The sequence below is a fragment of the Mauremys reevesii genome, linkage group 13 (assembly GCF_016161935.1).
Source record: "Mauremys reevesii isolate NIE-2019 linkage group 13, ASM1616193v1, whole genome shotgun sequence".
Lineage (NCBI taxonomy): Eukaryota > Metazoa > Chordata > Testudines > Geoemydidae > Mauremys > Mauremys reevesii.
Window position 1 is genome coordinate 36,508,111 of NC_052635.1, and position 22,222 is coordinate 36,530,332.

General features: G+C 44.0%; 2 long non-coding RNA genes across 5 annotated transcripts in view; one reads left to right on the plus strand and one right to left on the minus strand.

The window, feature by feature from the left end:
* LOC120380590 overlaps positions 1 to 22,222 on the minus strand; it is a 54,722-nt gene that overhangs the window by 8,191 nt on the left and 24,309 nt on the right. For all 4 annotated transcript variants that reach the window (XR_005587827.1, XR_005587826.1, XR_005587828.1 and 1 more), the window contains exon 2: positions 16,688 to 16,742. This is a non-coding gene — a long non-coding RNA (uncharacterized LOC120380590). The remainder of the gene's footprint in view (positions 1 to 16,687; positions 16,743 to 22,222) is intronic.
* LOC120380594 lies at positions 18,550 to 19,278 on the plus strand. Its single transcript, XR_005587832.1, has 2 exons — positions 18,550 to 18,664; positions 18,789 to 19,278. It is a non-coding gene; the product is annotated as an uncharacterized LOC120380594 (long non-coding RNA).

Sequence of the window (22,222 nt, forward strand, 5' to 3'; positions counted from 1 at the left end):
GCATATAATATTGTTTAAATGAGTATCTTAGGTACCTATGTCCCCATTACCGTAGGAGCTGAGTGCCTCACAATCTTTTTTTTAATGTACTCGTCCTCATGACAGCTCTGTGAGGTAGGGAAGTACTATTACCCCTATTTTACAGCTGAGAAATTGAGTCTGAGAGAGACTGAGGGACAAATCCTCAAAGGCATTTAACTTCCTAACTCAATGAGCATTATGCACCTTAAGTACCTTTGAAGATCTAGGACTAAATGACTTGGTCCCACAGAAAGTCTGTTTTGGAATCCCACTTTCCCAAATTCTACCTTGCCCCCTGGACTACCCTTTCTATTATAGGAAACTGTGCCTAAGTAAAAGACCAGGTCAAATGTACGTCCCTGCACCACTGATGAGCCGCTGTAGTTTTTGAGAGCATGACAATCAGAAGACAGGAACAGCTCTTCTTGCCCACAAGTCCAGGAGAAGGACTCCATCCCACCCCAGTTGTCAGAGAACCCAATCGCTCAGTCTTCACCAAGGAGAGGACTGGACCCTAGTGCTCTCTCCAGCCCTAATGTATCTTGAGTAGGCTCATCCCTATTCACTGAGCTTGTCTTCATATGTTGAATGGAGATTAAATATAAATAGCACATCTGGTTGGAAAATGTTCTACAAAAAGATTTTGTTCAGATGAGATTTTTGAGGCAACTTCCATCTGAGGATCTGAGAGCACATTGAAAACATTAATGAGTGTAGCTTATAGAGCTCTGCAGATTTATATGCGTATTAACCCCATTTTACAGATAAGGAAACTGAGGCAGACACTGGTTAAGTGACTTGCAAGACTGTGGCAGAGATGGCAACAGAATCCAGATCCCCACTCCTTGAGCCATGCTTTACCAGAAGATAACGACCATATAGATAGGCTATACCTAGACATGAAATTAAAGATTATTTTCTCTTATGTTCAAATTTCCAGCCAGAAACCTGGTTTGTATCATCTCTAGCAAAATTGGAACCTCTTGACAGAACAGGGCAATCTCAAATGGACAGCTGGTCATATATGACATTGAGCATATATGGTAGTGGAGAACAGCATTTAAAACTATCAAAAAACTGGTAAATGGAACCACTTTTCTTAGAATAATGAATTAATCAGTACATCGCTGAGTAACAGGATGAGAAAATGCTAAGCTATGTATTTCTGTCTCTGAAGATAAGTAGTGGAATGTTCCTGGCCATAGGATTTGTAGATTCTAAAATCACTTCTATTTAATTTTCCAGCTGCGTGCTATTGATTTTCATGAACCATACCTGAACCAATCAAGAGATCAAACTAACATGTCTTGCTTTTCTTGATTGCACCCTGTTGTATCCTACTGATGTAATTTTGTCTGATGAGCTGATGACCATCAAAGGACATTATTTAGTAAGTTCCTGTAGCTGAAATTTAGGAAGATATATACTGTATGTATATATCAATTTGCAACCGCCATGCTTCAGTTTTTATTGAGGCCATCAGTCCTTCTGCAGTTTTCCCTCCTTCAATAGGAGGGCATATTTTCCACACTCTACAGAGATAGATGTACTCTGTTAAATGAGGTAAGGAGTTAATTTTAGGTTTCAGACACATTGTGACAGTATCTGTTCACCTGAATGAAGAAGAAGTATGTGGGATCCATTTGTACTGTTTCCTGGAATCAAAATAAACCTTTTGTCATTGTAGGAAACCGTTACATTAATAGCCCCTTGAAAAGCATGTCAGTCCTCATAATTACTTCATTCTGCAAAATTCCATTGAACACTGAAGCATCAAAACTGTCTGCATTATAAATATGGAACAGTGCAGTGCAATTTAACAAGGCCTCAAATCAGTGGAAGTTTGCCATTTTTGTCCTTCATTTCATTTTAGCTTTTATTAATGTGTTGGTGGGGGGAAGAGTTGATTGCTGATTTATGTGCTTCATCTTTCATACTGTTACATTTCTGCTGTGCAGGGAGTCACTAAAGAGTCTATTTACAGCAGCCCAGATAGAACCAGCTGATTTTCTTACAATCACATCAAATTCTATTCAAAATTGCTGCTAGTTGCTTTTTTCGTATCAGTGTCTCCAAAGTTTGCATTTTGTTCTTTTAGCTCTGACTAGAATGTTAACTGCCCGACAGTCTGGTGTCCATTTGGGTTTTTATTATTACTAATATGGCCTGATTTTGAGCTGTCTGCTTTGCTACAGTTAGTTTCAGAATGTGTCTTCAGAATGGAGATATAGACTTGAGTCATTCCCAAGCCGCTGTTAGCTGAGAGAGGCATTTTAAAGGAAGAAATATTAGCCTCCACTAAGGCTATGTCTACACTTGATATGCTACAGCACAGCTGTAGCACTTGAGTGTAGACCAGGGGTGGGCAAACCATGGCCCGCGGGCTGGATATAGTCCTCAGGGCTTTGAATCTGACCCGCAGGATTGCCACCCCTGTGGCGCCGTGGGCCCCATGCCACTCCCAGAAACAGCCAGCACCACGTCCCTGTGGCCCTTGAGGAAGGGGGAGCAGAGGGCTCCGTGTGATGCCCTCACCCACAGGCCCCGCTCCGCACAGATCCCATTGGCTGGGAACGGGAACTGAGGCCAGTGGGAGCTTCGGGAGAGGTACCCGCAGGCAAGGGCAGCACACGGAGCCCTCAGCTACCCTCTCCCCTAGGGGCCGCAGGGACGTGGTGCTGTCTGCTTCCGGTAGCGGCGTGGGGGTAGGCCAGGCAGGCAGGGAGCCTGCCCTGGCCCCAATGTGCACCACTGCCACCCCGGAGACACTCCAGGTAAGCAGGGCTGGACTGGAGCCTGCACCTCAAATCCCTCCTGCACCCCTGCCCTGAGCCCCCTGCAACACCCCTCCTGCATCCCAGCCCCCTGCTGCACCCTCCTGCACCCCAATCCCCTTCCCAGAGCCCCCTGCCACACCCTGCACCTATTCTGCACCCTAACCCCTGCCGAGCCCCCTCCCACATGATGCACTCCTCCCTGCACCCCTGCCCTGAGCCCCCTGCAACACCCCTCCTGCATCCCAGCCCCCTGCTGCATCCTCCTGTACCCCAATCCCCTTCCCAGAGCCCCCTGCCACACCCTGCACCAATTCTGCACCCTAACCCCTGCCGAGCCCCCTCCCACATGCCGCACTCCTCCCTGCACCCCTGCCCTGAGCTCCCCCACTCTGCACCCTTTCCTGCACCCCAACTCCTTCCCTAAACCCCCTAATACACCCTGCACCCCTCCTCTGCCCCAACCCCTTGCCCTAAGCCCCTTCCTGCACACTGCACCCCATCCCATACGCCGCACTCCCTCCCGCACCCCAACTCCTGACCCAGCCCTATATTCATGGCCCTGCATGCAATTTCCCCACCCAGATGTGGCCCTCGGGCCAAAAAGTTTGTCCACCCCGGTGTAGACACTACCAGTGTAGACACTTCAGTGTAGACAGGAGGGCTTCTCCCATCAGTGTAGGTATTCCAATTCCCTGAGAGACAGTGCTAAGTGCTTAAAAATCTAGTTCACGGTGTCTTTTTTTACATAAGCTCATAGTAGAGTTTCAGCCTGATCGTCACTAGAAATTTATATCTGTATAACGGATTCTACATGTGGCATTCTGTTATTTCCTTTGTTCTCAGGGATGTCTCAGTGTAGACAGTGGTAGGTCGACAGAAGAATTGTTCTGCCCATTGGAGACAGATTTTCAAAGAACTAGCTGCTTAGCTCCCACCTTTCTTATGGTCCATCTCTCTCAAGTACTTGTAGGGCCCTCATTAGCACAGTATCTGAGAACCTCTCAGTCTTAAATGTAAAAAGAACAGGAGTACTTGTGGCAGTTTAGAGACTAACAAATTTATTTAGGCATAAGCTTTCGTGGGCTACAGCTCACTTCATCAGATGCATAGAATGGAATGTGTAGTAAGAAGATATGTATATACATACAGAGAACATGAAAAAGTGGAAGTTGCCATACCATCTGTTAGAGGCTAATTAATTAAGATAAGCTATTATCAGCAGGAGAAAAAAAACTTTTGTAGTGATAATCAAGATGGCCCATTTCAGACAGTTGACAAAAAGGTTGCTGATACTTAACATGGGGAAATAGATTCAATTTGTGCAATGATCCAGCCACTTCCAGTCTCTATTTAAGCCTGAATTAATGGTATCTAGTTTGTATATTAATTCAAGCTCAGCAGTTTCGTAATGGAGTCTGTTTTTGAAGCTTTTCTGTTGCAAAATTGCCACTTTTAAGTCTGTTACTGAGTGACCAGAGAGGTGGAAATGTTCTCCTACTGGTTTTTTAATGTTATGATTCCTGATGTCAGATTTGTGTCCATTTATTCTTTTGCATAGAGACTGTCCGGTTTGGCCAATGTACATGGCAGAGGAGCATTGCTGGCACATGATGGCATATATCACATTAGCAGGTGAATGAGCCCCTGATGGCGTGGCTAATGTGATTAGGTCCTATGACAATGTTACTTGAATAGATATGTGGACAGAGTTGGCATCGGGCTTTGTTGCAAGGATAGGTTCCTGGGTTCGTGTTTTTGTTGTGTGGTGTGAGGTTGCTGGTGAGTATTTGCTTTGGGTTGAGGGGCTGTCTGTAAGCGATGACTGGTCTGTCTCCCAAGATCTGTGAGAGTGAGGGATCATCGTTCAGGATACGTTGTAGATCTTTGATGATGCGCTGGAGAAGTTTTAGTTGGGGGCTGTAGGTGATGGCTAGTGTCATTCTGTTACTTTCTTTGTTGGGCCTGTCCTGTAGTAGGTGACTTCTGGGTACTCTTCTGGCTCTGTCAGTCTGTTTTTTCACTTCAGCAGGTGGGTGTTGTAGTTATCCTCACAACACCCATGTGAGGTAGGGAAATGAAAGACTGTCACTTTTGAAAATGGGACTTAGGAGCCTAAGTAGCTTCAGCCTGGGTGCCTGAGTCCCTGTTTTAGCCTCCTAAATCCCAGTTTCAGCATTACTGAGATGCACAAAACTCCTGCTGAACCAGGTAGGTGCATAAACAGACTTGGTACCTAGGTTTTTCAGAGTAAAATCTTCCTAGAACAGTGTTCTTCACTACAAGGCCTGCAAGCCAGTGGCGGCTCCCATGGACCCCAAATTCAGCTCCCTGTCAATCCCACTCTCCAGTGGCAGTGGGGCTGCAGCTAAGGCAGGCTCCCTGCCTACCCCGGCCCCATGCCACTTCTGGAAGTGGCCAGCACACCCCCATGGCCCTAGGGGGGCAAAGTGGGCAACAAAGGTCTCCGAGCACTGCTCCTGCCTGCAAGCACCACCCCTGCAGCTACCATTGGCTGGGAATGAGAAACTGTGGCCAATGGGATTTGCGGGAGTGGTGCCTGTAGAGAGGGGCTACAAGGGCACGTTGGCCCCTTCCAGGAGAGGCGTGGGGCCTGGGACGCCCCAAAGTAAGTGCCATCCCCTTCAGTGGGCAGGTTCTGAATAGCTCTTCCACCAACCAACTTGCAGCCACCTGGAGCCAACCCTCCATACCTCCTCCTGCACCCCAAGCCCCTGTCCCAGCCCTGAGCCCCCTCCCAGAGTCAGCCCCCCATGCTCCTTCCTGCACCCAATCAATATTACCGATAATAGTAATATTACCAAATCAACTAGCAAAGAACGCGAAGTGTTCAGTCATCTGTGTCAGGTTGATGTGGCTCTCACATTGACGGTTTCTTGCCAGAGTGGCTTCCCACTTCAAAAATAGTGAAGAGCAGTGCCCTAGAAGCGTACATTTCTGCCTCTGGGCATCCACTCTTCTGCTTCCATCTAGGTGCCTATCTCCGGCCTACACCCCAGAAGGATTCACAAACCAAGGGAAGACAGGCATTCAGCCATCTGATTCACAGAGAAGGGGTGGCCCAATTCGGTAGGTGCCCTCTGAGCACCTCTACTAGATTGAGCCTCTCAGGTGAATGGCTTATCATAGCCTGCTATTCACTCAAAGCTCCTTTAGCTGTAATTATAGAGTCCTGTATGCAAAGTCCCAGATTCTACTCCTCTGATGACTACCATGTCTGTACATATGCAGTCACAGTCTGCTCTGGGTGGTTTAAATCCATGAAAAGAAGAATGCTGTGAAGATATGGCACTAGCTCATCTTTGGCTGCAAGCCATCACTTTGTAGCAAAGTGATCCAGGAGAATCTTCCCTGTGGGTGGTGTGAGCGGCATGTCATAGTTTGTGTGTGTGTGTTAAAGAAAGAAATTGATCTGTCATAACAGATCAGTTTCACCAGATGCATCTTTTATAAGAAACTACGCACAAGTTCATGATATCAAACACATTCGATTCATAAATATGTTCAAAGATATGCTGATGGCTGGTACAGTATAGGCCTCCTCCCACTCTCCTTACTTGAACAAAACTTCCATTGATCTTGGAACTCATGGGAGTTTTGACTGAATGATATAGCTTTAGAATGGACCCTCCCCTGATTCCTTCCATTCTTTTTGGGCTATGCATAATGGGATATGCATGTTATTGCAATGAAGACTTATTAAATAGCATTGCAAGTGGCTGAAGTGGTTGCTGTTTGAACATGCTTGGACACCTTTATGTCTGTGCAAAACCTAATCCTCTTTATAGCTCTGTGACAAGATGACTGTCCCTTCCCTGACTTCTGGTCATGTACCGGCCTCAGTTTCCCCAGGCTGGTCAACTGTCATGACCATTCTTCTCTTTTCTGACTCTTCTTAGCACCTACACCCTTCCCCTCTTCCTTCTGTTGGCTTTCCAGTCACCTCATGCCTCTAGCAGCTCCACATTCCTACTGAGTACAAGCTACTCTACTTATATAGAGGCTTTCATTATCACTTGATGCCAGTTCCCCTAAGCAAACCCATTCCCTGGGAGGCAGATAAGTAGGCACAGGTGGGGCTGAGCCCAGTTCCCTTAAAGGGTCGGCCCATGCGCTGACAAACTGTGTGATGTGATATATTGTCTATAGATAAAATGCAGTAAACCATAATGGTCATCATGCATGGAAATGATTGTTCAGAGCTCCTTCAGCAGCAAAAATAAACCCTCAGCCTAACATCTGGCAAACCAGATGAACAATGAATGAATTCCCTGCTGGAAATAATACTGTAACAAGTTGCTTTTGTGAGATCCAGCGAACTACATGTGTATGATGAGATATGGCAACCCATTCTAGATCTATGCACTGAACAGAAATGATGTTGGACATTCCAACTGCACCACCAGCAATGAATCCAGGCCAGAGAAGTGCCAGTCCAAAGATTTATAGTACATATCACTCCATTTTTCCATTCTTCCTCGTTTCTCCTCTTAAATTATCTCCCTCCCCGCTTTCACTCTCGCTATTCTTACTTTCTTCAGCCATTCAAATATTTCATTCTTACCTTTAAAAGAGATACACAGAACCCATAGTCTGATACTGGGGTTACATCTGTACTACAAGCTAGAGGTGTGATTCCCCTGCTCGTGTATGGATACTCACCCTAGCTCTCATCAAGCTAGTGCGAGTATCAATAGCACTGTAGCCCTGGGTAGCAGCAGCAGAGGCATAGCTGAGTTGGGACAAATACATAGCCATCAACTTCAGGCAGGTTTGTACTTTATGACAACTAGTGCAAGTATGTATACACAAGCAGGGGAATCGCACTCATAGTTCCTAATACAGAAGTGGCCTTAGAAATTGGTTCCTCCCTCTGGCTTTGATCCAGCAAAGAACTTAAGCATGAGATCTGTGGGAATAACTGATTGATATATATATATATAGTGTGTGTGTGTGTGTGTGTGTGTGTTTTGTTTGTTGGCTGAACTGAAAAATGGGGGAGGGAGGAATCCATTTTGGTCAAACAAAATCTTTTGTTTCGTTTTTGAGGTTTAATTTTTTTTAAAAAATAGTAGATTCAAAGTAAAACTGGAAATGAAAAGCCATTTCCAATCAAAACATTTCATTTAAAAATGTCACTGTGAATTTTTATTGTTTGTTTTTGTTTTGATTGAAACAATTTGGCAAATTCAACACAAATTTGCAAAATGTTCATTCACCTGCATGTGCATTTTTGTTTGAAAAAAAGATTTTGTCTAAATTTTTTTGCCCAGTCTATTAAGCACGTGCATATCTTTAAACGTGTGTAGCCCTACTTCCTCTACTGAATCAGAGCCTCTGTCATTCAATACTGTAGTGATAGGTGTGGTACTGATGGAGAAACTAATAGATCTGGAGAACTGCAATGATTTCAGTTTTGCACAACTCTTTTCTGTGGGATAAATTTTGTCCTTAATTTTGAACTCAATCTGGGTGCACTGGTATAAATCAGGTCAGATTTTTTTATATGACTATATTAGATGTAACCAAACCCCCGGATCTGGAGCCTCCTTAATTTTACAGGGTTTTGGCTTCAGATCTATATTAAATAGTGGGCTCTTATCTCTCTAATAGTTGAAATCCAAACCCAAGATTTAAACCTCCCCAAGAGTGGGAATGAAATGGCTTTGAAGTACGGATCTTGTAGTATATGGACTGTATATCAGATGAACTACAATTTAATTTGAAAACAAACCACAATGTGTATCTCATTGAATATCTAGATTCTGCCTGTATATATGTGATATTTAATCTTGTTCTGGTTATTCCTTGGCTAGGAAAAGATTCTCCTTTGGAAGAAACCTAAGCAATACTAAATATAATCTTTTACAATTTACACACAGCGTGGGATGATTTATAATATATTTCCTTTCTGACTTTCACCAACCTGCAGCATATGTTAATCTTCAGATTCCTCTAATAGGATCTGATTTGTGACATCATGTTTCAAAAGGCTGAAATTTAATGGGTATGTTCTAATCCCACCTTCTCCAACATGCATGCATTATGCAGAGAATCTAATTATTCAAAATGTAGTACAGCATCCTGGTTAGCATCACTGCCAAAGACTTCTCCAATGCTCTGGCTCAGTTGCAACTCTGCTGAAGTACATTATAAATAAACATCCTCTGCATAAAACACCCTCATAATCATTCAAAAGTTCCCTGTAACAATGTAATGTGTTGCGGTGCAGATCACAGTGACTGGGTTTTCAAGTTTCTGGAAATGTTTCAGTGGCTTTCAATGCTCATTTTAAGGTAGCATCACTAAGTCTCTGATATAAGAACAGTGAATTCCCTGTATTTTACTGATATCTGGCATAGAGGGACACAGCAGCATACTGATAATGTAGAGAACCCAAAGAAATATCCATTCCCCTCCGCATCCCCCCAGTACAGATTGGAGATAGAATTCATTACATCAGAGAAGCACCCCGAGGAAATTCTGAGCTGTCAGCCTATGCAGTTCTGTACATAAAACATCTCTGGATGCATTAGTAATGGTGCCATTTTTGGTGAGAGTCTTTAATCACCGCCATCTGATTTGGAGGCGAGAGTGATATACTGCGTTTTCTTTCCTGCAAGTACTATGCAGACATCTGTTTTACATCTTGGTTGCCATTTGAATAAATAGAATCAGTGCTGAACAAATCCCCTGGGTTTGTTTTGTGTGGGCTTCACAAGCCAGAACTCACAGGTTTGTTTGCACGGGCTGAACAGAAATCAACCCCACTGCCTTGCCTGGAGGTCTGGCTTTTACAGAACCAGCACCTCCTAGGAAAACCCTCCATGCGCAAGAGCTTCGCATGCTTCTGAGCTGCCACCCCCTCTCACAGCCCCAGAGGTGGCGAAACGACACTACCATTGCTGTGTTTCGAAAGTGGGGCCAGTGGCTCGATTGTATCCCCTTGACTCACACGCAACTCCCTGATGAAGGGCCAGGTAGCAACATCCCCACTGGCCTCATCTGTTAGGGCCATCAAGGCCCATTGAAGTCAGTGGGACTTTTGCCCTAGAGTTCAATGGGAGTAAGATCAGTCCCCAACCTCTGCCTCCCAGAGCCCCTCTGACAGTGGCTGTCGCATCCAAAGACAGATGCCACCTCACAGAGCATTGGAGCTAGGGCCTGGTCTACACATGAAGCTGCAGCAGTTTAGCTAAAGATGTGATGTGGCACTGAGTCAAGTAAGCAGTGCAACTTTGGGTGTGGACACTTGACTCTTCCACTAGTTTAACGCCAGCAGGAGAGCTAGCCAGGGGTGCCTGTGCACATCCCACATATGTTGACAGGGCTACAAAGTTGAACTAAGTTAGTTAGTTAAACCACTACAACTTCTGTGTGTAGACTAGCCCTAAGGAATGATTGGGATTGACTAACAATTAGCTTGCTAGCTTGGCAGGAAGATCACAAGTTGTCTTCCATGATACACGATACGGATCTGCATGCCTAAGACTATGTACAGGACACCAGGTGCTCTGGATGAGGCAGTGGCAATGGGGCTGTCCATCAAATGAGGTTGGAAGGGAAAGACTCCTCTGCCCTACCCCCTCTGTTTACTCTGGCTTTGCAAAAGGGCAGAATAAGCCTTTGGTACCATATGCGGTAATGTGATTGATAATCAACAGGTGACCACATGAGGGAATGATTTAGATGGTCTATTTAGCTCTTGTGATGTAAACCCAGCATGAATGATAATGAATGGATCTACAACAGCTTTCATATTGCTACAGCCACATCAGGGTAATTAAAATCATTTGGTGTGTGTTTGTTTCATAAACTTTATGAAACACTGAAGAGGAAATGCAAACAAAGATGCACAATGCCTCAGGAAGCTCATATAGCTTCACTCCAGGAGATACAGGGCCAAATTCTTCTGCATTGTAAATTCATTTGCCTCAGTGGAGTCACAGAGAGGTTGAATTAGGCCCATTATCTACCAGCCATGTAGCAACTCAGTGGGGAATTGATTTAAAGTATTTTCTATGAATTACAGCTTCTTCTCATTAGTCATCTTTAAAAAAAATCAGTAGATGTTTCATAAGAAATCCAAGTTAATGGGAGCAAATTGTCACTATAGTCAATATGCTTATTCTGTATATCTGGTGTCTGTGTTTAGTATTTCCAGTATTTCCAGGCTGACTGTTGGCAATGGCCTCCTGGCCTGTCTGAGCTGTGATATGCAATGTGGCGACCTTAATGCACATTTTTTCCCCTGTTCGTTCATTCTCTCTCTCTCTCTCTCTCTCTCTCTTTCTGTTTTCATTCACATTTTCTTCAGTTATTTATTGGCTGCCTCTTTTTTATTTTCTCTCATATCCAACTAGAAGTTTTGACTCTCTGAGAGCCCTTTGCATCAGGAACCCATTTTGGAAATCTAGGCAAGCACAGTTGCTTCTGAACAATCCACCCTGCAGTAGGGCTTTGAAGTCTGGGGTGAGTATCTTTCCCCTCTCCATGTCTGGTGGCAATAGGTACATTCTTGATTACACTCCCCATGGTATTTTGTGTACCTGGCAGGGCTCAGGGAATGAGCTTCTGATCAGAGAAGTCAGTTCCAGTCTATAATTGTCGGGTTGGTCAGCTGGTTTACAGTTTATCAGGAAAATTGCCCCTTGCCTTGCTATTATTGGATACACCAATTTTTTGGCCAGAGCCACTGCAATAACTTCAGTGTGTGCACCACAGTCATTTATAACTTCTGGCTGGAGTAGATTTTTATGTTGCCATATATGCACTGTTAACAGATTGTCTCCTTTGAGGCATTGTCTTCCTCAGCCAGGGAGACTTCAAACACTCTTTGGCTACACCTGGAGTCTAGGAGACCTTGAGCTCTCTTCTCTTGCACCAGACAGGTACTGTCAACTTGTGGGGGGTGGGGGGGGGAGGGGCTTTCCTATGAGCATGCTTCTCCACGGTCCAGCTTTGGGCATAGTCACAATCCATGACGGCATTCTTTCTTTGGGTCCTTGCTGCTCACAGCAGTAGCAGGTCACCAGGCTGGTCTCAGAGGCATTTTCCTTATTAGAATGTGGATTAGTTCACGGGATGGCACTAGAATCTTGATCCGAGGACTCTGCTTTAGTCAACTGAGGTGTGGGATGGATACTTGAGTGAGACCTTTCCTGGCCCTACTCGCATAGGTACCGACTCGGTGGGTGCTCAGAGCACCCAGGGGAAAAAAAAGTAGTGGATGCTTAGCACCCACCAGCTGGTCTATGATGAGCTGTTCAAGCAGATGCTGACCCAGCTCTTGCTTCAGCCCTCTGTGGGTGGTGGGGATCCTCCTCCCGCAGCCTCAGAGAGCTGCTCCAGCCAGGGTTAGAGGCGGGCGAGTGGGGGAGCACAGCAGAAGACCAGCCTGATCAGCAGGGGTGAGACCCTGCTCACCTGGATCTCCCTGCCTCCTCCCTAGATCTCCCGGGCAATCTCCAGCTCCCAGCCGGCTCCAACTGCAGGCAGCCAGGGCCAGCTCAGCGGCACTTCTCAAGGGGCGGCACCTTTGCTTTGGCGGCGGCACTCCGGCCCTTTTTCTTTTTGTTTGCTTGGGGCAGCAAAAAACCAAGAGCCGGCCCTGCAGGCACCACTAGGTGTGTCCTGTGTCAGGCAGAGGGAACCTGGCTGGGGGCGGGGCACTGCAGTGTCTAGAGAAGGGGAGGGGAGTCCACCATGGTGCAGCTCGGGGGATGAGTGGGCATGCAGAGTCACTGCCACTGCCTTCCCCCATTTCTGCCAGTGCTGAGCTGCTCTGCTTTACTCTGCTCTGCCTAGGTGTCTGTCCTCAGGGGTGCCATGTAAGGGAAGGAGCGGAGCGGGGGAGTGTCCTGGCCCCCCAGGATAGTAAAAATCTGGGAGAATATTTGTCTCTCTCATCCCTACCTTGCACCCCGGCATCCTTTATCCAAAATACTCATTTGGCACTGAAGTTAACAAAATCAGACACAACAGAGTTTTTCAAAGTGTGTTTTAAAATCCCTTCCCCCTCTCCATTGCTCAATTTTCTGTCCCTTGACTCTTGTGATAGCATTTAACTAGTTCTCCTGTTATCATAGGCTTTGTCTAGATCTGGACTAGCATGTGTCCTCCTGTTGTAATTGATTGCCAATTGCTTGTTAAATGACTGTAAATACTAATCTAGATGCAAACATTTGCAAAGTATCAGGGCATGGTGGCTCAGCCTCAGGCAAACCACAAAACGTTTGTGCCAAGCATTTGTGGAGAGCCACAGTTATCAACACAATTAGCATTTATGATCAATTAGCTCAAATTATAACAGGACCACCAACTCTAGTCTAGACACAGCTAAAGCATGACTCCCCCAGGCTAGACAGGACCTGGATTTTTAGTATAAAAGGAGGCAACATAAACATATCTTCCCTCCCCAAAACAAACATACAAACAAAAAAACACCTAGGCCCCCAAATATTCACGCCTTCTTTACACATCAGACGAAAACCAAACAAAGGCACAGTCTCAGTTATTGCCTCTTTACAGATCACCTTGAAAAATAAAATCATCCTTTTACTTTCCTAATTCCCCCAAATCAGGATAACTGCTGACTTTGTGGGGCTGAAAGACGGGATCTGGGTGTGAAAATTTGTCCCTTTCCGCCATTGCATGTACATATAGAACAGAGCAGTGCTGGGAGCACAACACTATAGGTTGGGGAAAGAGAAAGCTCATTACGAGAAAGAGGCCCTCAAAAAATTCTTGTTTGGAAAATAGCCATAGGGTTGGTTTAATAGTCAAGATTTTTTAGGTCATTTAAATGAGATACAGCCCCACTAAAATAATCATGTGACATCCAAATTTTACATTTCTTCTAACTTTTTTACACATACTTGGGCTCAAACTATGGCTCTGATCCTGATATTACTCTCTGGGGATAAATCGTGGATAATTCCACCACCCACTTCCCTTTTGGGGAAGCAATAAATTAAAAAGCTATTCAGGGACTAGGGTAGAATTTATGGTGCAAATTTAGGTGATTTGATCAAGAGGTTCCACATACATGTTCTCCCCTTGCATTATGAGCTTCTTTTAATTTTCAAAGTACTCTAAAAGCCACATGCCTAATGAGATTGTCTAGGATATAGGTATGCCATAACAGGGGCAACGGTGCATATTTTGAATAATTTGGTTCAGGCATTCCTCAGATGCTGTCCCCCCAGTAAGAAGAAAAATTGAATATTTCAGTTGCTCTAAAACTGACATGCCTAGTGAGATTACTTTGAACAGTGGTATTCCACAGTTGAAACTGAGGTAGAGGGGAACTCCCATTGAGATGAATGGGTCATTTCACACCACCCAGAGCTATTGTGTTAGACTGTTCATCTCTTTGGAGCATCCTAATTCATTTGAGCACACCTCACTGAGGTGAATGGGTCATTCCACACATCAATAGTACTCCTGTACTGCAGAGGGTTGCGCAGAGCCCCTTCCTTTATACTAGCTATTCCTCTTGCTGCCTTCAGCTGGTAGATGTGCTCCTCACAGCCCATCAGTTACCACCCTCCTTTCTTCCCATGACCCTTCCAGCCTTACCGGAGGCATGGTGGGGCCAGGAAGAGGGTAGAGCTGCTAGCTAAAGTGCCAGATCATTCCCCTCCCACAGGTGCCCTCCAATCATGCCCGCTCACCTCTTCCTCAAGAAACAAGGGAAATTAACTGCCTCAAAACATGGTTAATGCAGGTCTTGTTTATACGACAGCGACTTTGCCAGTATAGCTATGCCAGCTAGACTCACCCCTGCCTAGTACCCTCTTCAACTCAAGAAGCGTGTTTCAGGTTCCTGCTGGCACTGCCAATCTGATGTGCCTTCTCTGGCTTGTCAGATTAGGTTTATATCTGCTTGTGAACCACAGCGCCACTCACCAGACTACTTCCCAGGCTGGTGAACCACCTGTGGTTTGTTAATTTTATACCAGTGTAACGCCACTGATTTCACTGGAGTTGAGGAAAGAATCCGGCATAGGCACCGACTCTGTGGGTGCTCCAGGGCTCAAGCACCCATGGAAAAAAATAGTGGGGGTGGCCAATACTCACCAGTCACAGCCGTTCAGCTGTTCAGCAGCTGGTATGGAGTCTCGGGGGAGAGAATAGAGCAAGGGCAGGAAGGGGTGGAGTGAGGGCAGAGGGCGGGGCCTCAAGGGAGGGAGTGGAGTGGGGCTGGTCCTTGGGTTGGAGCGGGGGTGGAGCACCCACCAGGAAAAATAAAAGTCAGCACCTATGCCTGCTCCATTGTTCTTCAGAGCCTTCCCTTCATCCAACAGGTGGCCTATGTCTCAGGGACAGGACTTCTAAGTGTGGTCCCTCACAAGCAGGAGCTAGTGGCTTAATATTGACATCCAATGCCTCCCTTGATCCATCTTACAGGGCATGTAGGGTCTTGAAAGTTCTGTATCTCGAGACCCTTCAGCTGCTATAAAATTTTCCATCAGGTTACAGTGCATCTGGAAAATATTAGGGGTGGTGTCATAATACCCACTCTCAACCTTTCACTGGTAATACCCATACAAACTGTTCAGTTAAGACTAGCTCAGCAAGCTGGGCTCCAGACCACTCCTCTGGATGGAGCCCGCAATGCTCTGGAGATAGTACTGGGGCTCTGGCCCCCTGGCAGTGTGTTTCTGATCTAAATAGCTAGCAACGTACTTATCACTGATATCCAAATAGTCTGGAATGGCAGCCTTTATCCTCTTGTAGCCTTTGGCCTGTACTTGATCCAGGTTGCAATGGGCTGACTGTGCCTGGTATCAAAGCCCAATGATTGGACAGGAGGCATTGAGAGGCTTGTGCTCCCTTCTCAAAGGAGGTCAATAATGCCTCAGGGTCATCATCCAGCTCCACCTTCACCTGGACGTGCCAGGGGATCACTCCTGTGAAGGCAGGTCCCAATGGGACCCCTGGGGAATCAGGAATGGCTGGATTCTTTTTTTTTGGGGGGGGGCTACCATCTCTCTCAGCAACTGTTGTTGCTGCATCACTTTTACTTCTTGATGGGCCATCCATTGCTGTAGGAGCCGCTGCTGAAACCATTGCTGCTGATCAGCCTGCTGTCGCTGCATCTTGGCTACCACTCCACTCCGGCTCCATCTAATTATGGGTAATATTCATTCTCAGACTTTTCAAAGAGTCTATAGAGGACTCTGGCTTGTCAACGAGGCTTAAGTACAGCAAAACCCCAAGTCAGAGCTTATCTTCAACCCCTCCCTGCTGCAGCTGGTTTGTACCAGGTCTGGAAGGCCCTTGTGGGCAGCAGAGGTTCACAAGCTGTTTTCCTCCCAGCAGCTCTGGTGTAAGACTCTGCTAGCTCGGAGGCACAGCAGTCTTTTTCCTGGTGCTGCCCCTCCTGTGCCAAACTCTCCCATGTAAGCTCATTTCCTGCAAGTGGAGCATAGGCTGGTGTGCCTATGTGGTACCAATTGAGCTTAGAGGAGCTTGTTGTTAGCCTTTTCCTGATTGGGATGGGGCTGTTCGCAACAAAAACAACAAGGTCCCCATGGACCATATTTTCCACCCAGATCATGATGATGAGCCTGCAAAACTGCATGTGCACCTGTCGTGTGTACAAAGCTGATGAATATGCAACTGCTGTAACTAGGTCATGCACAAATGCCTCTGTGCTTGTACAAATGCCGTTCCTTGAAACAATACACAGGCATATATTTCTTGTGTGTACCCATTGCTCCTATGTCTGGTCTGGTATTCTGGCTGCATATGTCTAATTGCATAGCTAAAAAGAACTGTATTAGTGGTCTTGGCTCATGCTCAAAGACGTGGTTCTTTCAGCCGAGGGCATCAAGGAAATAAAAAGAAAAAAACAGCAGTCTCACCTTTAAAAAAGCAGGAATCATGGATGTTGATGTCATGTTAGGACTAGACCATTTTCTGTAATAAAAAAAAGAAAACATCCCTCGGGGTAACCCATTTAACAGCATGTTTTTTTTGTTGTTAATATTGAATTATATTATTGGTGTATGTGCTGCCCAGTGGGCATACATGTGTGAAACAGAGGGCAGAATTTGGCATGCAATTTTATAGCTGAACATGCAATCATTAATATTTAACCGAGGAGATAATTCACTAATTGTAAGAGGTTTGACAGTGTCTTAAATTTGAACTGCTGGTCTGTGGTGATAAGCAGCTGTTGCATACCACTCAAAGTGACCACATTTCTTTGATTGGCAAAGTGATTCCTGTAAGCGGTCTCAGACCCGAAAAAGACTTGAACAGCCAGACAAATGAGGAGCTGCCTGCAGTTGGCATCTCCAGAGGTATTGCAACTGAGTCTGAGACTCATCCGGGATCGACAAGTGAGCACACACTGAAGTGATTCCTATTGGACCTGGAGAGATACTCTGGTTTGGGGCATAGGATGCTAAAAACGGAAGTCCGAAGATATTGGTTCTGTTTCCAACCCTACTGTGTGATGTTGGGCATGTTGCGTAGCCTCTGTCTGACTCTGTTTCCCCATCAGTAGAAAGGGAACAATGTTATTTACAGATAGAAATGCAATATAAGGACTGGGTATCATTATTACAAGCTTTCCCATGGTACAGCATGCTCTGCCCACTCTGTGACAGAGCTCCACTGGCCAATGCAGGGGTTGGCCAGGGCCATGATCCTGCCCTTCTCCTTCTTTGGATTTATAGTGCCACTGTTAGTACTAGAATCCCACGGTCTTTGCTCACTTGAAGCACACAGTCCGTGACTGTGCCTGGGTCTGCAGACAGGGTGCAATGAAGGGCTGGAGATAGCTCTTTGAACTCTCTCTCTCTCTCCACTTTTGCACACCTGTGTATGTCTAGGCACAATGTAGCACTTTATACACCAAGGCTTTTCACTGTTTATGACATATATTTTTTCCTGTAAGGAGAATAAGGATAATTTACTCCTTTTCTAGCCATGTTTTCCCTCCATTCACTTCTATGAATATAAATATCATAATGTAGACAGACTCATGTATTCTTTCTATCTGTAGTTTAGATATGAGTATAGGAGACGTTACTTTATCTTTGATTCAGGATTATCTTGGTGATAACAAATGAATACTCGAGCCACTAATTAGCCAAATTTTAAACATAATCAGCAAAGGGCTTGTGTACACCTGCTAGGGAACTTACCCTGTTTTAATTAAAATTGTATTAATGTCTCCTATAGCAATGTGTATGCTCTTGATTTTTGTGCCCAGTCAAACATGGAATGGTGCAATTTAGCCAAAGGACAATGATAAGCAATGCACGTCATCTGCCCGTGTGAAAAGCTACAGAATGCCAACAATTAAAGAAAACCTGTGCTTGCTAGATCAAATATTCCTAATGCACTCTGCTCCGCCATGAAACTGAGATCCAAGCAGAAGGTGTGCTGAGATACAGTGTCTTCTGAATCTGCAAATTGCTGAACACCACAAATCATCAAGTACTTCAATTATTTTTGGTAGCAGGATATGAATTAATATCTGTGCTTAAAAATATATAATGCTTGGACTGCAAATAGGAAACAAACATGAAAAAGTCAAATTGGAAATGAAAAATAAAAGCAGGTTATTTCCAACCCCACTGAGACAGCTGTTTAAAACTGCAAGTCCAAGTTGAAATATATAAAGGATACATGCTAAGAATTTCATTTGCTAATGGTAATACATGGGCTGCCAGTTTGGTTGATTACTGAGGACTGGTTTCAGTGTGTCAAATATAGATATCAAAAATTGCAGGCCTTATAATCCTAACCTGAATAAAAATCTATGGGCAGGGATGAGATGCTCACAGTATCTAAGGACCTGGACTTGCAGGAGCAACTCTTCTGACATGGTGAGTACCCTCAGCTCCCACTGATCCAGATGGGTAGAGGAAGCTCAGCAAGTCACAGGTGCAGGCTTGATTCTTTATTTTCAGATGTCAATTTATTCATAACTCTTTCCTGTCTGGTTCTCAGCACCACTGTAAAAGGGATTGATCCTGCAAGGTGACATCAGTGTGACTGAAGTGTATGCAGCGCCATGAGAATTGGGAACATCTTAGAGATGTCCAGGGCATCCAGCCAGGTGTGCTGTTGTGACCCTATTAAACCACCTGAGAACAGCTCTGTGTTCACTACAATACAAGAGACCCTTGATGCAACAACTGAGGTGCACATAGTTTTCTACTATTATTACATAAGAGGCAATGTAGTCCTGTGATTAAAAGCAGGTGACTGGGAAGACTCTGACCCATCAATTTATTTATTGTATGACATTGCTAAGCAGCAAATCACTTCTCTCCGCTGTACCTCCATTTCTTTATTTGTAAAATGGGAATAATGATGCTTACCCCATCTTTGCAACCTTTTTTCAGAGTATATTTAATCATCCCAGCTAGGGATTTCTATTGTACCTATCACTCTTGTAGGAAAGATCCCAATATGTTAATTAAAAATATTATTTTTAGTATGTGTATCCATAGTTCTTTTAATCATAGGTTAACACTAAACTTAGCAGCATCATAATGACACTAGATTTTCAAAAGTCTAATTTTTAAAAGTACTGTTTTGACCTATCAGTTGATATCAACAATACTATATGGGAAGGATATCTTTTAGCTGACAGGACAAAATATATAATTAATCAGGCATGATGCTCCAGAGTATGTCTTTTGAGCTACATATAGACAAAAACTTATATATTTTTTTCTGTCAACTGGTATAACTAGACTAATCCTGACAGCAGAATCCACCCTTCCCTATTTCCAGCCTTCATATGCTCCCTTTTTAAAAAAAAAACAGGAATTTGCTTTGCAGTGTTTGTTTCATTAAGGTGTTCAGTTCTCATTGCTGTTGGATTTGCCAAGTCTAGAACACAGTTATCACTGATGGCAGAGACCTAAAAAAGTCAGTCAACAGTGATACATCTGTGTTTACATTTTTAATAAAGAAAAGAGAATTTACCCAGATATTCTTACCGTTGTCTGTGCACTTTCCTCCCAGCTCTAGCAAAGTGTGACAGATGGTTAAATTTACTGCACCACCTCAGAGCAAGAAGGAAGATGCTGACTCTATCATTATTCAGTAGAAACTGCAGATGACCCAGAGGACTGCTGCGAGAATAGAGCCAAACGAGCTCCCCATTTATTAGCATGTCCTTTCTCATCCCTGCAAGTTCATGAAGTTCCTTTTAGTAACTTTTCTATTCCTCCAATAGTATTTGAATACCGTGGCCCAAATTCTGATTTCATTTAACACATGGTTACTCGTTGGTCTTTGTATCTGATCAGAATTTGGCCCAGCAGTTTTGGTGAGTTGAGGTCCTCACATAAACCCCATTTTGGGGAAGTTAACAAATAGACTATTGGCAGCTGAGCAATTTTCATTATTTAGGAGTCTGTAGGGTATCCAAACAGAAAGCTGTTAGACTAGGGGGAATGGCTTTATCTCCTTAAGGGCCACCTTCTTTCTCCACCTCTAAGGAGGAACAGGAATAACATTGGGACCACTGTGATTCCTCCCTGCCCTCCCCAAACAGGCCACTCCCAAACTCTTCCCTGTTGCAGCTGTGAAATTGTTGACTACTCCCAGATCTTTCAGGAAGAGTGTCCTTGCATCTGTTCACTCCTGCCTGAACATCAAGAACTCTAATACCCTAAAAGTAGAGGAAATTGTGTTACATCTTTTCAGACTAGGCCAGATGATCTCTTGTGCAAAATTGTCAGATATGAAAAACAGTCCTGAACCACCTCGGAAATTAATGTCTGGTATTCACTTCAGCTCTTACAGATGACTGTGATTTTTAGAAATCCTTTTGACTGAATACAATGACACTGCTGGTCTTTTCTTTTTATTTTGAGCTGGTTTGTTCTTTGTTTGAAAGATCTTGCAATTTTTTTAGGGTTAACTCCTCAGAACTGGGACCTCATTATTCAAGAAGGTCATTCCAGTGCCTCTCCCAGAGGAATAGCCTTATTCACTGAGAGTGGGGTTACTGCCAGCCTGTGAAAATGGAATTTAAAAACTTGTAAGTGTTGGTAAAATTGATGCCTCCATTCTCTCCCTTCCCTGGCTGGCTATTTGGGGCGGGGGGTGGAGGGGATATTGCTTTTGGGTTGACAAATGGTCCATCTATCATCCTTATATGTTCCCCATTATCATAGTTTTTTACAACCTCATTAGGTAGAGAAGTGCTATTATCTCCATTTTACGGATGGGGAATTGAGGCACAGAGGGGTTAAGTGACTCGCCCAACTTTACACAGGAAGTTTGTGGTAAACCATGGATTTGATTCCACATATCCCAAGTCCAAGGGTAGGGCCCTAACCACTGCATCATCTCTCATCTGGCCTGTAACAACTTGAGGAGTTTATCAAATAAACTAAAGGAGAATGGGAACTATATTAAAGTGCTTCAGCCTTTGACTCATTGGGAAAAGACTAGTAATCACATAATGAGGGTGAGGAGTTTGTGGGGAATCCCCTGGATTTTTATAATTTTAACTGGAACACAAATATTCATGACACACAAAAAAAACCCAACCAAGATTGCAGAACATATCTTTGGCTATTAACTTTATTCTCCAAACTGAAAAAATACTTGACATTGATGTTATTGTTTTTGTTGCTGTCCAAAATATGTTATCGCAATATATGTGTGTAATAAATGTAATATACTATAGCACATTTCATCCAGGGAGCCCAAGGTGCTTTATGAATATGAATTTAGTAAGCCCTATAACATTGCTGTGATCATGTATGTACTAAAAACGTGGTTTTTGTTTTTTTAAAAAAGGTTTTCACAGTATCTGCTTGCATCTAAAATTAACTTTGTTTTGTTCTGACTCCTTGTTCTTTTTCCACAAACATTGTAGCAGGATGAAGAAATGTTTTCTTGGAAATTATACATTTTAAATCCATGTTCAAGCATATTCACTGAAAATGAAAGTTGCACATGAGCAACACTAGACCAAAAATTATTCACCTAAAAATTTGGGTGGTGTATGAATTGAAAAGAATCTTAAGCAGTATTTAAATGGAAAAAAAGCTAAATGAATGGATTGTTATTATTGTAATTATGAATTATTTCTCAGTTTGAATAAATACCACTTTTTGTAGTTTTCAAAGAGATAAACACAGACACAAAGACATTAAGGGACAGATTAAAAAAAGTATCTAGGTACCTAAAAATGAAGATAGGAACCTAGTGTAATTTTCAAAAACACCTAAGTAGTTAGACACAAAATCCTCATTAATTTCAATAGGTGTTAGGCAACTAACCTGTTTAGGCACTTTTAAAAATTCCACTAGGCAGCTAAATACCTTCGAAATTCTGTCTCAGTATAACTTGCCCAGGGCCACATGATGACAGAGTGCCCAAGTGAGGACTCGGATCCAGGAATTCCTGACTCT